The 14,374-nt window shown below is 36.3% G+C and overlaps 1 pseudogene across 1 annotated transcript; it reads right to left on the reverse strand.

Annotated features, from left to right (window-relative positions):
• Positions 1 to 501: 501 nt before the first annotated feature.
• On the reverse strand, positions 502 to 14,048 carry LOC144650591 (uncharacterized; annotated as a pseudogene). Its single transcript, XR_013570153.1, has 15 exons — positions 13,846 to 14,048; positions 12,733 to 12,838; positions 12,308 to 12,400; positions 11,806 to 11,929; positions 11,086 to 11,133; positions 9,671 to 9,838; positions 8,746 to 8,913; positions 8,195 to 8,359; positions 7,931 to 8,102; positions 7,388 to 7,571; positions 6,747 to 7,017; positions 4,658 to 4,953; positions 3,712 to 3,948; positions 3,304 to 3,414; positions 502 to 1,634 (listed from the first exon to the last, which is right to left on the reverse strand). The product of XR_013570153.1 is annotated as an uncharacterized LOC144650591 (transcript).
• Between the last annotated feature and the right edge of the window lie 326 nt (positions 14,049 to 14,374).

Consider the following 14,374-nt stretch of genomic DNA (forward strand, 5'->3'; position numbering starts at 1 on the left):
AACCAGAATAAAACAGAGTAAAACTGCTGTTTTTGATTAATATTTTTTTATTCTCAAACAAAGATGTATTACATATCCTTTTTTATAAAATTGATAAGGTCTGATTGTGTAGAATCACACAAATTAAATAAAGTCTTCCTTTTAATTACCATTAAGACTAAAACAGTCTCAATCAATAGGCAAAATTCACTGGGATAATAGCATTGTTTAAACCTCCATTTTACACATTTCTTTTTGAATTGTTACTTTGCGAATTTGTGTTTACTCATTAATAATTCATTAAGAAAATACAAATGAAATTAATTGTTAATGAGTGTCTTTATATCTGATAAAGACATGGCTAAATTTTATGTCAAATTTTCTTGGCCAAAATTACCCAAAATATAAGTTAAAAGATCTACATCAGAGGTTTTTGACGCCGTTCATTTAACTCGCAGTTCGTGCTTTATCTAAACACTCGGCTGCGCCGCCTCGTGTTTTAAACTTGATAACGCACTCCTGCTCGTCTATTAAACATTACTTAAGTATCGAACACATTCGCAATCACATTTGATTCTAGAAATGAACGTGTTAATTTTTCGGATAGTTTTAAATCATGTAAAAAGTGTCGTTACTTAATTCCTTTATATTTTTATCTTGAAGCAGTTTTATTAAAGGCATAAAACCTCGGTTTCTGTGTCTTTCTACTCTCATCTCTACGCCATATCTCGGGAGCGATATGACCATTTTTTCGAAGCATACTGAGATAGAAACGGGGAGTTTATTCCTTAAATATTTTTAGGTTTTAGAAAGTGTGGTGACTTGGCTTCCAGGTCTATCCTCGTAAACTGGTGACTCATAGCACAAGAGGCAGTTTAAGCTCCACTTTATTTGGAAGCCGGTGCAATCTTTTTTTTCTTTCACATGATGCTGCAGTCGTCACACTCTGACAAAGCTTTAGCAAAAGCACCCACAACAGCAGCGACAGGTTCTGCATAGGGTTTTGCTGGGGGGTAGAGAGCTATAGCTTCACCAACCACTGGTACCTTTTGTGCTATGACCTTTAACCCTTGTTTTAAGAAACTTGGTTTATCAACAGCTTCCCGCTCCTTCTCAGTATCTGCCATATTTTGTTGAAGACTGCCCACCATTTGCGCTCTTGAAGTCATCATTTGTGGCAATTCCTCCCAATCCGCAGCGCGCCCTTTCTCTTTTTTAGTGGAGTATAATGCTTCGTCGTCGCCTGATTCTTTTATTTTCTTGATTCCATCAAGCTGAATATCTAACTTCTCAAGCATTGCTGTTACCTCTTCAGAATGTCGGTCATTCATTTTCTTCAACGAGGCTTTCATCTCGTCTTCAGGCAGTTCCCTCATCTGCATACGAAGTTTCAGTTTCTCTTCCTCGTACTTGGTGATCAATTCAAAAATGTTTTTTATCGTTCTCATGTTGTCCTCGTTTGATTTTTGCATCTCCAGAAATCGCTCCTCCAATTCGTGATTTTCCTTTATGAAAGCTTCTCTTTCCTGCTCGGCTTTCTTCATACTTGCCGCCAACATATTTTGCAATTGTTCTCGTTGCACTTTTAGTTCATCTGCCATTTTCTCGCGCATTCCCTCATTCTCCTTTTCCAATCTGGCGATCAACATTTCCATCTTTTCAAGAAAGAAAAGAAGAGTTGCTATAAGCAAGAGAAAACACCTATAAAATGACCCTGTACAGTTGTAATCCTATTAAATCAGTTATTATTACAGTCAATTTCACATAACTTTACCGTGCCGCGTTGCGAAGTTCGTTGGGAAATTGGTAACTACATTACAAAGTAGCCAATTACGTTGTGAGTTTGACAATCAAATTGAGAACTTCGGAACAAACTTTCAACTTTGGCGCAACTGAACTTCCTAAGTTGGCAAGTTGAGAAAGAACAAGACATGTTGCTCGAAAGTCAGGCTCCTCCTTCATGTAGAAGCACAGAACACGTCACAATAGAATACTGCATCGCAAACCTTTTGTTTTTATTATATTCCTCGTTCTTTTGTTCTCTATTGTTATAGGTGAACTGTGTCTTCTACACGAAGTAAGAACCGAAAGTCATGGTGATGTCTGAAATTTAGCCCAAGAAAACAAGAACACTTGTAAAATATATTTATCAACAGCTCCATCGTGAATACTTTGGTTCAACTTCCGATTGATCGCTCGCACGAAACGTTGTCGTCTGGGGCTGTCTTCAAACTTCAATCTTGAAAGCTTGATTGCGAATCATGCAATGTTTGATACGGACACGATGCAACAGACGGTACGTGTAATCCTTATACTTGCTGTATGTGGGTCAGAACGTTGAAATCAGCGACTTCGTCGCTCAAAGAGTCGACTTGTGGCAAGTCAATTGACGCCGTGCTTGTTTAAACAAATATTTTGCAACTCGAGCCGCTAGAATCCCTACGAGTTCAGACGTAATCATGACTTTCGAGCAACATGTCTTGTTCCTTTTCAACTTGCAAACTTGGGACGTTCAATCGCGCCAAAGTTGGGAAGTTTGTTCCGAAGTTCGCAATTTGATAGTCAAACTCACAACGTAATTGGCTACTTCGAAATGTAGTTCCCAATTTCCCAACGAACTTCGCAACGCGGCACGGGAAAGTTGTTCCTACAAACATAATGTAAATAATAAGTTCACTGATTTCCAACCAATGGAATAAAATGATAAATTTTATATTATAACTTTTTCTATCTTAATGAAATAGGTACAAATCAATGAGTGTTTACCTTTTTAGAAGATTATAATTATATATAATTAATCACAAGAAGTAAATCAGAACTGGTTTAAGTACGAGGATACGAAATTTACTCGCAAAGGTGAAGGAAAGTAAAATAATTTCAACAAAATATCCGAAAAATAAATATAATAAATCTTTCAAAATTCAAAAGCATGTAAGAGAGTTATTGTTATTGATTGGTTTAAATCCTTACCCTAATAAAGTATATATTTTCTTAAAGCTCTAGTTTGTGCTCACGTAAAAGTGTTCTCAAATGAACCTAATGTTGCTGCAACATCATAATTGCAAACAAAATAGTGACGCTTCTTATTATGGTCTATATAATCAAAACAAAATCCAAAATTACCATCCATATTTAATAAGCTTTCAGAAAATATGTACTTTATTGGGGTTAGCATTGATTGTTTCCACACAATTTTACTACGAACAACCAAAACGCCAATTTTTCTTCCGTGATACCTTAAAGTGAGACATTTTGTGGTGTTAGCACATCCATTAGTCAATATCCCTCTTTTACTGCACACACATTTGCACATGTATGGCTTACCTCAAGTCGTCTTCTCTTTCTCTCTCGATAGGCTTCCTCTGCCATATCTTTGGCCGCTTTCTCGTCATAGTTTTTCAGTTTAAGGTATCGCTTTGTTTCCTTCGCTAGTTCCTGCAACAGTTTCAATGAATATTATTGATAAGGATACATAAACTACATGTCTACTTCATTTTAATCATAAACCACATGTCTACTTCATTTCAATAAAGCGATAATTTAAAAACTCTTTTGTCTCGGAGACACATCTTTGACACGCTGAGAAGCAGAAACGGCGAAACATTTGTTTACACTGAATGTTTTAACAACATTTGCTATATCTCGTCAAACAAACCGAGAATGGAGTACATAAAATTCTAAACGAATATACTATAGATATAAAGTTTGTATAATACACGAACAATATCTCACGGGGTGAAAATCAAAGAACGCTGCGGCTATAGCATCTTCAGCACCCACTTCGCGTGCGTTGTACTCTTCATTTATGAGATGATACACTCCGATGATGTCATCAACAGATAATTGCAATTGCTGAAGGACTAGATCCAAGTGTTTTCTTTTGAGTTGCAACAGAAGGTCATCGCATGATTGTTTTGTCAACCTGACATTTTCAGTCTGCCACTGCTTCAAGTGTTTGTTTAATTGGTTCTAAACAAAGAAAGTTAAAATGAGCTTAAAAAAGATGCAAAATTAAAATGCATATTTTGTCTTAGAATTGCATGACTTGTGGAGAGAAATAATGGCAAGACAGCATAACACAATTTTGTAATAGGCTGTTATTTAAGCCCGGGGGGGATGCTCGTCGGAAATTTTCAAAAGGACCCTAAAAAAGAGACCAATCTGGGTGTGGCTCAAGCTTTTCTTGACCCCTAAAAGATACCAAAAATCTAAGACTAGAATTTATATTTGTATATTTCTTCGTGTATAACCCTAAATGAGACCATTATGGCCAGAAATATTGGCGTTTTGCCCGGAACACCCTAAGCGGGACCAAAAATCCGCAATTTACACCCCTAAGCGAGACGACGAGCATCCTCGTCACTTTCATATGTTAGTCCCCCCGCCCCGGGTATTTAAGCTCACGATATCGAGCGACTCAAGGAACTGTCGTGAGCACTATTCCATGTAGCACAACCCGGTTAGTGACAATGTGCTTGCTAACTTATTACTGATAGCTCCGTGATAGAGAAAAAAGCAGTTTGTACGCGATGGAATAAGATCAAACGTGCTGATTGTAAATCTCGCTTGGTTCCACTGTAACTATTGATCAACAACAATGTTAGATGGTCTCTTTCCATTTTCAGAGTAAGTTTCCGTTTAATCTGAAGGTGGACAGGACATTTCAAAATAGTTTTACCTTGAGCTCCCTTGTATATTTTTCGACAGTGTTAGTAGAAATTCCAGTCGTTTCCGACATAAACAGGACTTCACTCTCCTGCAGTGCAGTGTTATGGCACTTGTGTATCTCGTCATTGTCACGAGGCCTTTTTTCAGACAACAGTGACGTCATTAGCTTCTTATATGCCTCTATCGAAGCTTGTTTGGCGTCTAAACATTTTGTTTGAACAAAAGTGTCCCAAGCGGACTGTACATTTGGAATGGCGCCAGGGGTGTTAATGGCATTGACGTACAAAGCAACCAAAGCAGCGAGACCTAAACATGTAAGAAATCGTTCATTGAACAGTTCTCTAAGGAATAAAAGGTGAAATAATGGTAATGTGATGTGTTTTGAACTTCAGAGTTTGCGGGTTATTTAAGGTGGCTCGATACAGTTTTTTCTGGGCCATACCTTCAATTTGCAATTGGCCTTTAAACGATCTTCCCTGACTCGGATCGATATGAAAATTACACCATATATTAATTTTAGATTGAAGTTTACTTTAATATATTTTTTAAAGTAATCGATATTTCCATAGCAACGATAAACAGAAAACCGCGTAAACAGGAAAACCTGATTTTCGCGTGAATCAGATTTGCCGCTTAAAAACTAATACCAGCATCTTAAACTATGATGTACTGCAAATGAAATATTCAAGAATTAAAAAATTCTGTATGTTTGATTTCGAATAAATCACAAAAATGTTTCAGATTGTACTTTTGGTGTAGCGATAATAAATGAGCCGAGACACAAACACTACGTAGAGGAAGTAATCTCAAATAACGCCAAAGTGTGTATTAAAGTAATCTTTTGAAGTCGTGAAAGTTTTGTCGAGTTTCCACAACGCGATTCTGAGAATTTGTTTTTTCCTTACTACCACTCGTGTTGTAATTTTCAGATAATTTTCGGTTTTTAAGCGCTTGTTGAAAAATCTATAAAACGGCTCGATAGATTTACTTGAAACTTTCGGCACGGAAGCTCGATTATGTTAAGATTTCAATCGCAAAGTTTTATTATCGTTGATTTACTGGAACCTTTTTACATTAAACGATAAAGTAGGCCTTCGAATGGACGAAAATCTTGCGTTACAAATCACGCTTTGCAAATTATGCTAAATAATTCAATTCTACTACATTCCACCGAGATTAGCTATTATAAATACAGTCCGTTTGAATACATTTCGTTGAAGTCTTCTCAGGTTCTATTGTTTCCTTGGCATTATGATTTATCTTTTGCATGTTTTTATAATCCTTGAATTGTAACGCAAGGTTTTCATTTTCTCGAAGGCCTACTTTATCGTTTAGTTTGAAAACGTTCCAGTGAATCAATGCTAATAAAACTTTGCGATAAAATTCTTTACATAATCGAGCTTTCGTGCTGAAAGTTTAAAGAAAATCTATCGAGCCGTTTTATAGATTTTTCAACAAGCGCTTAAAACCGAAAATTATCCGAAAATTACAATATGAGTGGTCGTAAGAAAAAAACAAATTCTCATAATCGCGTTGAGGAAACTCGACAAAACTTTCACGACTTCGAAAGATTACTTTAATACACATTTTGGCGTTATTTGAGATTACTTCGTCTACGTAGTGTTTGTGTCTCAGCTCATTTATTATCACTACACCAAAAGTACAACCTGAAACATTTTTGCGATTCATTCGAAATCAAACATACAGAATTTTTTAATTCTTGAATATTTTATTTGCAGCACATCATGGTTTAAGATGCTGGTATTAGTTTTTAAGCGGCAAATCTGATTCACGCAAAAATCAGGTTTTACTGATTTGGCAGTTTTCTGTTTATCGTTGCCATGGAAATATCGATTACTTTAAAATATATATCAAAGTAAACTTCAATCTTAAAACAATATATGGTGTAATTTTTATATCGATCCGAGTCAGGGAAGATCGTTTAAAGGCCAATTGCAAATTGTAGGTATGGTCCAGAAAAAAACTGTATGGAGCCACCTTAAAGGTGCAGTAACCGACCTGCTTTCGCGACAATAAAGTTAACATGCTCGTAAGGAAAATAGCAAACTACTGTAATAACATGGTTATAAAATGCCTACCTTCCCCAGTTACAAACTCTCCATCAGTACAGCTGTGTTTCGGGACCAAAGTGGACTTTAGCAAACACTTGAAATCCTCTAATTTGCTTAAAAATTGCGCTTGTAACTGAAGCTTATTCTTGCTCAGGCTTTTCATTACTTCACTGTCAGCTGTGGGAAGAGGCAGAGTGAAGGCATCAAAACCAGGAAAGAATCGCAAGATGCTCTCAGCAACTTCAGCTTTTTGGCTCTGGTGACCTGTAGCATTTTGTGATTCTTGTTCTCTGAAAACCTGCAGGTATAAAGTCATTTTCAATCAAACTTTTAGTAAACTTTAAACTATTTCAAGAAGCGAACAGTTTCTGAAAGTGAAGTTCTTGAAACATTGTGAGCTCCGAAAAGGAATGGTTGTTCAAAAAAAGTTAAAAGTAAGTTTTGAAACATAGATACACCGTATTCACTTGGGGATGTCATTTAGCTTCTCCAGTTTTTGCTGTTTCAAGTGGTGTACTTAGAGCGCAAGCGAGAAAAAAAAAATTTAATGAATAACAAAAAAAAATGGAAATGGAAATGTTTTTTAAATATGAAAAGAAAAATATTTGATACACTATTAAGAAGAATATGTTACAAGCTACATAATTTAAGTCCGTGTAAAATCTAACCTTCTTTAAGAAATAGTCTTTGATGTCTTTGCAGTCAGGTGGAATGGATTGTGTGACATCCCTCAACAGCCAAATGAAGAAAGGAAATGTTCTGTGAAAGAATTCTGTTTCTTTTGTACCAACATTTCGCCTTCTGCTTCCCTTGGATCGAATTTGAATTCGTTGAGACAGCTTTACAATAAAACTGAATAGTCGTTAAGGAACAACCACACATTTATTATTCAGGCTAACTGTCTCATAACCTACACCCACAAAGTTTTAATGCATTGGTTTTCTTTTTGTTTTGTATTTTGTTTGTATTTTTTTGTTAACGTTTGGTATATGATATAAACCTTTATATGGTTAAAGGTTTGCTCTACGCTACAGTTAAAATTCAAAAACTTTAGATTTTGACTTTGAATTCTCAACGAAACTCTTAGATTACCTAGAGGTTGACTCTACTGCTCAATAACCCAAAGAGCTAAAAGGGAAAAAGAATTCCCAGCTTCAAGACGTTTCTGCAAATTACTATGGTTTGTCTTGCGAACAGTGTACGAAGGATACTCCAGTCCCTCGAGATCACGCCTTGTCGGTACACCCTGTGAGTTATAAATGAGCACAGAAGCCAAAAGGACGGTTAAGTAAATATCTGATTATCATCATGGCCTTTACTGTTCGCAGCGTCAATTCCTTCGGAGTCTAGCAGCACTACTGTAAGCTCCTGGCCCCTTGAATCCTGCAGATCATTGAACGGATGAATGACGTCAAGACATGGAAAAGTGACATTAACTACAATGCCAAAACAGATATTAGCTTTATGTTGCTCACCTTATATTTCTCTGGCAGGATCCATAACCATATACCATATTCCCATTGTCTCAGCCACCATTTCGTGTCCAAGAGGGAACACCTCGGGTTGGTTAAAAGCTTCGCTCAGTATGTAAGACTTTCCTTTCCGGTATGGACCAGTAACAGAAACCACACACACAGGGCCTATTTAATAGGAACAAACAAAGCGAAAAGCGACGATGGTCTGATAATAAAGTTTGGTTTACTTTGCCTTGCGTTGCGTTGTTGCGAATTGAGCACTCTACTCTGCAGGATCCTGCAGGATTGTTTCGTATAAATTTCATCAGTTTTTCAAAGCCAAATGTAAAAATAAAAAAAATACGCCGGTAACCACATTAGTTTTCTTCACACTTACTTTAGACATATGCGTGCCTTTTTGGGAAAAAGATCTGTTACAACTTTTGCAAGTAAACCCCTTATTTTAAATAAAAACATATGACACGGTCGTCTTATCTCACAAGACACAAATAAGTCATTTAAAAACTGCTTACTGTTCAGACATTGACTTAAATAATGCAGGACCTAAATACCTTTCACTTTTCTTAGCTGCTCTAGTGCTTCTTCGACCACGTAAAGTGATGAACGCTCCTCCTTTGTTTGGATGTATTGGCACGTCTTGGGATTCCACTTGCAGTTGTTTGGAAGACAAAGAGGGATGGCTTTTGCTCTTGCATCTCTAGTATTTGTAGTAACCGTACCTGATGGAGTATAGTCACAGTTATTTTGTTTCACACAAGATTTTCGCACAAATGCACCAAATCAGTACATAATATTCATGCATTGACTGATTTGACAGGACTAACAACGGAATTCTGTTCTTGAATATACCGCTCTGGCCAAGATTTATGAATTTGAAATTTTAACGCACACTTTGGGACTGGCAATAGTTAGAACCAGTTATCCCCCACGTATTGGTAACTTTTTTACAAACCAGGAGTGCTTTCCATTTGTGTGCAAAAACCGGTTATAATTTTTCGGCATATTGAATGGTACAACTTGATACAAATGATACAGAATGGGTGTGTGCCATTTAAAAACTTTCCAGTGGAAAGGACTGTTCATTTCATTTGCCACCGGAACAAGCAGGTGTTTCTTCGAAAAGCATGGCATAAGTGTGAAAAAGCAAAGTAGTACAGTGACATTCAGTGTATTTTCTCCAAAATACGCGGGATATTTTTAGAGTAAAGATAAACGAGGGACGTACAACAACAACAACAACAACAAGGTTTATTTGAACTGTAAATTACAAGTGACATTTTAAACAATAAATAAATTAAAAATACATACAGTTGCTGGTCACCCAAAATAACTAAGAAGCTAAACTAGTTGCAAGTAAACCCCTTATTTTAAATAAAAACATATGACACGGTCGTCTTATCTCACAAGACACAAATAAGTCATTTAAAAACTGCTTACTGTTCAGACATTGACTTAAATAATGCAGGACCTAAATACCTTTCACTTTTCTTAGCTGCTCTAGTGCTTCTTCGACCACGTAAAGTGATGAACGCTCCTCCTTTGTTTGGATGTATTGGCACGTCTTGGGATTCCACTTGCAGTTGTTTGGAAGACAAAGAGGGATGGCTTTTGCTCTTGCATCTCTAGTATTTGTAGTAACCGTACCTGATGGAGTATAGTCACAGTTATTTTGTTTCACACAAGATTTTCGCACAAATGCACCAAATCAGTACATAATATTCATGCATTGACTGATTTGACAGGACTAACAACGGAATTCTGTTCTTGAATATACCGCTCTGGCCAAGATTTATGAATTTGAAATTTTAACGCACACTTTGGGACTGGCAATAGTTAGAACCAGTTATCCCCCACGTATTGGTAACTTTTTTACAAACCAGGAGTGCTTTCCATTTGTGTGCAAAAACCGGTTATAATTTTTCGGCATATTGAATGGTACAACTTGATACAAATGATACAGAATGGGTGTGTGCCATTTAAAAACTTTCCAGTGGAAAGGACTGTTCATTTCATTTGCCACCAGAACAAGCAGGTGTTTCTTCGAAAAGCATGGCATAAGTGTGAAAAAGCAAAGTAGTACAGTGACATTCAGTGTATTTTCTCCAAAATACGCGGGATATTTTTAGAGTAAAGATAAACGAGGGACGTACAACAACAACAACAACAACAAGGTTTATTTGAACTGTAAATTACAAGTGACATTTTAAACAATAAATAAATTAAAAATACATACAGTTGCTGGTCACCCAAAATAACTAAGAAGCTAAACTAGTTGGGTGACCACCATTTATTAATTAAAAGTAAATATAGGGTCAGAAAAGAGGCATTTTACAGTCTACATTCTACACAGTTAATTAAGGCGGTAGATTACAGAACAAATAATTCTTAAACATATATGTACAAAAAAGATAATAGTAAAAAAAAAAAAAAAAAAAAAAAAATGACAGAAATACCAGAATATAACAATTAGTAGAAAGACTTCATAGAAATTAATGAAATGCAGGGATAATTCTCTTTTAAATGAATATGGAGTTAGAATCTTAAATCTCTCATTAATTTCATTCCATAATATTGGTCCATTGTATCTTATATTGAATTTGCCATAGTTAGTTCGAATTTTTGGAACATTAGTACTCATTTTTTGATACATTTCAAGTGTAAACGTCCGTTTTCTTTGATTTTTAACCAGAACAACAGGTTTCTCAGTACAAAAAGAAAGCGCAGTGGGTCACCCATCACCATTTATCGCTCCAAAATTTTAAAATCGATTTAAAAATCGCTTACGAATATATACCACAAAATACCGTCTTCAGCAACCCTTAGCAACAACTCTTGTTGTCCTGGTTGCTTAGAGAAACCTTCTTAAACATTTCTGTTAATAGCACACTAACCTTTACTTTTTGATCGTTCTTGAGGAAACTTCGAATAGTTTGTATATCCTGTTAAATAATGCATAGTTGTTTTATTATTTCAATTACTGTAAACCATATATATTACAAATTAAAAGGAGAGAACGTAATCGAATGACAATAATAAATGTGAAAGGAAAAAAATAAGCATAAGTGTCAGAATAGCAGGGAGAATAAACTGATTAGAATTGAAAAAACAAGTGCGCAAGATTTGCAATGGAAGGTATAGTTTCCTGCAACTTGCTAAAAATACATCGTTTGATATCGCGTGTACCAAGCAACTTGATGAAAAAATAGAATAGTTTTCAGGATTTTCTAAGCTTACAATTATTAAAACATTTATCGAATTCAATAAAATGCAACTGTTAACATGATTCTTGGAAACTTGGGAAGTCATGGTAAACAATGAAGCGCCCCAGGTTATACCAGTCCGCTACACGTGCAAAAAATGAACAAAAGAAAAAAAGAAAGAAAAACAGCCAAAAGAACAGCCATTAATACTAACAGAAAAAAAAAATGTAATTTATCAATTCAAGATGCTTTGTGTTTCCCGAAAAAAATGTATTTAAAAGAACACGTACACGTTTTGCATCTTCAGAGTCACTCATACCAGGTTTGTTTCAATTTCATTTGACGCAGCAGCCATAATTTAAATATCATGCACGTCAAGCACTTTTATAGTGAAATCTATATTTTACAAACCTCCAGGAGCGCTCCTTAAAAGCTGGGTATCTTCTCTGTCTTGTTGTTTCGACTGATGTCCAAGTGAAACTGTCGATGACAGTGTCTCGTCTCGTCTTGGTTCATGGCGGTGCTTTTGAGATTCCTGTGTTACAGGATAAACGAGTTCATTTTGTCAATAGCCCGACCTTAAGTGTGTTACGACTGGCTCGTTCCTTAACTTTGCTTAAAAATTGTTATGTACAAATAAACGGTTGTTGTTAGTGGTGGTGGTGAAAATATTGTAAGTGGGAGTGTGTTTCTTACATTTCTTTGTTTATCTAATGGGTTAACTAGCTAATCCACTGTATATGTTGACACTGAATTCAATGATCTCGTATTTTACCAACAGATAGACAAATTAAAGTATATAACTACATAATTTTGTTGAAGTTTACCAAATCTCCAATGAATAAACCGGCGTCTTATGACTTCTCTCATTACAAATTAATATCAATTTTCTTATTTGCGAGATTATGCTTACTGCCTGACTCTTTTGATGTTCTATACGCGAAAGCTCCAATGCCCTCTTCATGGCCTCGTCTTCATTTTCCAACTGGAATTGTCGCCAAGAATCCTAATCAAGATATGGGTGCAAACAGTATATGCATGAGAAAAAGTCATTTCAGTAAATAAAAAGGGAATTTACACTCTCAATTACAAGCCAGCGTTGTTAGGTTGTCGCGCATGATATTGGACTATTTATAGCACAATCATGGCCAAAACGCAGCACCAATACAATTTTGGATTTAAGAAGACCCATACAAACTCCTGTACTTCACCAACGGTACGCTTAGGTTACCTGTGTACTGATTAGGTGGTCGATTAAAGGTGCTATATCAGGAAATGGAATCAGGTGTCACGTAAATAATTGCCGAGTTTGAAAAATCAAACAGAAAATAAACAAACCTCCATATTCGTTCTCCGCTAATCTTTGTGTCTGTGGAATCTCTCTAAGTATACAGGGTCAATACAGACCCTGTTCCAGCGCTATATTGACTTTGAATCCTAAAGGCTGTAAGAGAATTCGTTTGATACAGTTGCAGGTTACGACAATGTAATGCCTTTAACCAATTGTACTGAAATAAACTGTGCAAATTTAAAATGTGACTATAGCTGAAGAGAGATATAAATGGATCGACGGTCAACCAAAACGCATTGACTGAGTGGCCGGGGTCATTTATATCCTTCCAACACTGAGCTTGTAAACATGATCTTATCAAGAGATGTAAAGCCGCTAAATATATTACTGACTTTGCGGCACCGGACGGCTTTAGTCGGCGCGGCTCACTCGTTATCCCGTTTGGCCCTGTCGTTTGATATTTCAATCGACAGCTGGAGATGCCAACTGAATGTCAGTATAAATGCAAATGGAAATTCTTCGGTCGAGAAGCTTATTGTCAAAAAGCTCGAGTCCCTTTCAATTTACACAATCCTATATTCAATAAATACATCAGGAGGAAAGGAATTCCAAAGCAATAACTTGGTTACCTTCTGATCAAGTATACTGCGCTTTTAATTTCGCCGTAAACCACGAAGCACAAAGAAACCATAAACCATGAGGGAAGAATAAAATTTGAGCAAGCCATAAACCATGAGGCAAATCAGACATAAACAACCGGCGACACCGGAAGTAAGAATAAACCGAAAGTATAGCGAATATGTGATCATGTGTTTCCAGTTTTACGAAAAAAATATCAGACAGATACATATTCCTCCAAATGTTAGAATCCGATAGCAGAACAACTGACGTTTAAAAACAAGACCATACTTATTATTCCTTTCTTTCTCAGAAACTGCGAGCGAAATACCTGTCCTCATAAATTTACACTGTAAGGTAATATTTTTGTTTCTTTGAGCTAAATCAGTAAAATATTGCCTGATACGTCCAATTTCAAGCCACGAAATTCTATGCAACACGACTCGTTTCAGGCTTCACTTATATTAAAAACAAATACTGTTTAGAATATATTTTCGGTGAAAAGTCACTGAGAAGTATTTTGAATAATATGAGATTCATACCTTTGAAAAGCCTGTTTCGAACGCTGTGTCTAATAACTTAGCCCAGTTCGATTCAGTTCAGGCGATAATCTTGCTCGAGCAACCCAGCGGCTTGTTATATTTCCGCTAGGTATTTCGCGTCTTTAAACCTAAGGATGGAGGCCCAAACCTTCACCACAACAGAAGTAGTTTCTCAGAAGCAATTTTTTTGCTGTCATTATGCAAATTTTATACTTCACAAATCCGGGATTTTCCCTCGTGCCCAGGTCAAGCCGGTTTGACCTGTTATTTTCACCGACGTATGACACGGCAATTCAACACGACTGAACGGACTTTTTTTAGTCGCTTTTGATCAAATTAATTGTCGTTTGTCACTAAACACGTTTTGTTGATAAAATATATTAAAATATCAAAATGCGGCATCGATATCCGCGAGGAATGCACGAGTGACGAGTGTGAACCAGAAACAACGTCACCGGAAATAATGGCAATAGTGAAACCGAAAGAAAAAACGAAATTGAATGGGGTTTTACCCTCGTTTTAATTGGTA

The sequence above is a fragment of the Oculina patagonica genome, chromosome 4 (genome assembly GCF_052425735.1).
Source record: "Oculina patagonica isolate OP01 chromosome 4, crgOcupat, whole genome shotgun sequence".
NCBI classification, from domain to species: domain Eukaryota; kingdom Metazoa; phylum Cnidaria; class Anthozoa; order Scleractinia; family Oculinidae; genus Oculina; species Oculina patagonica.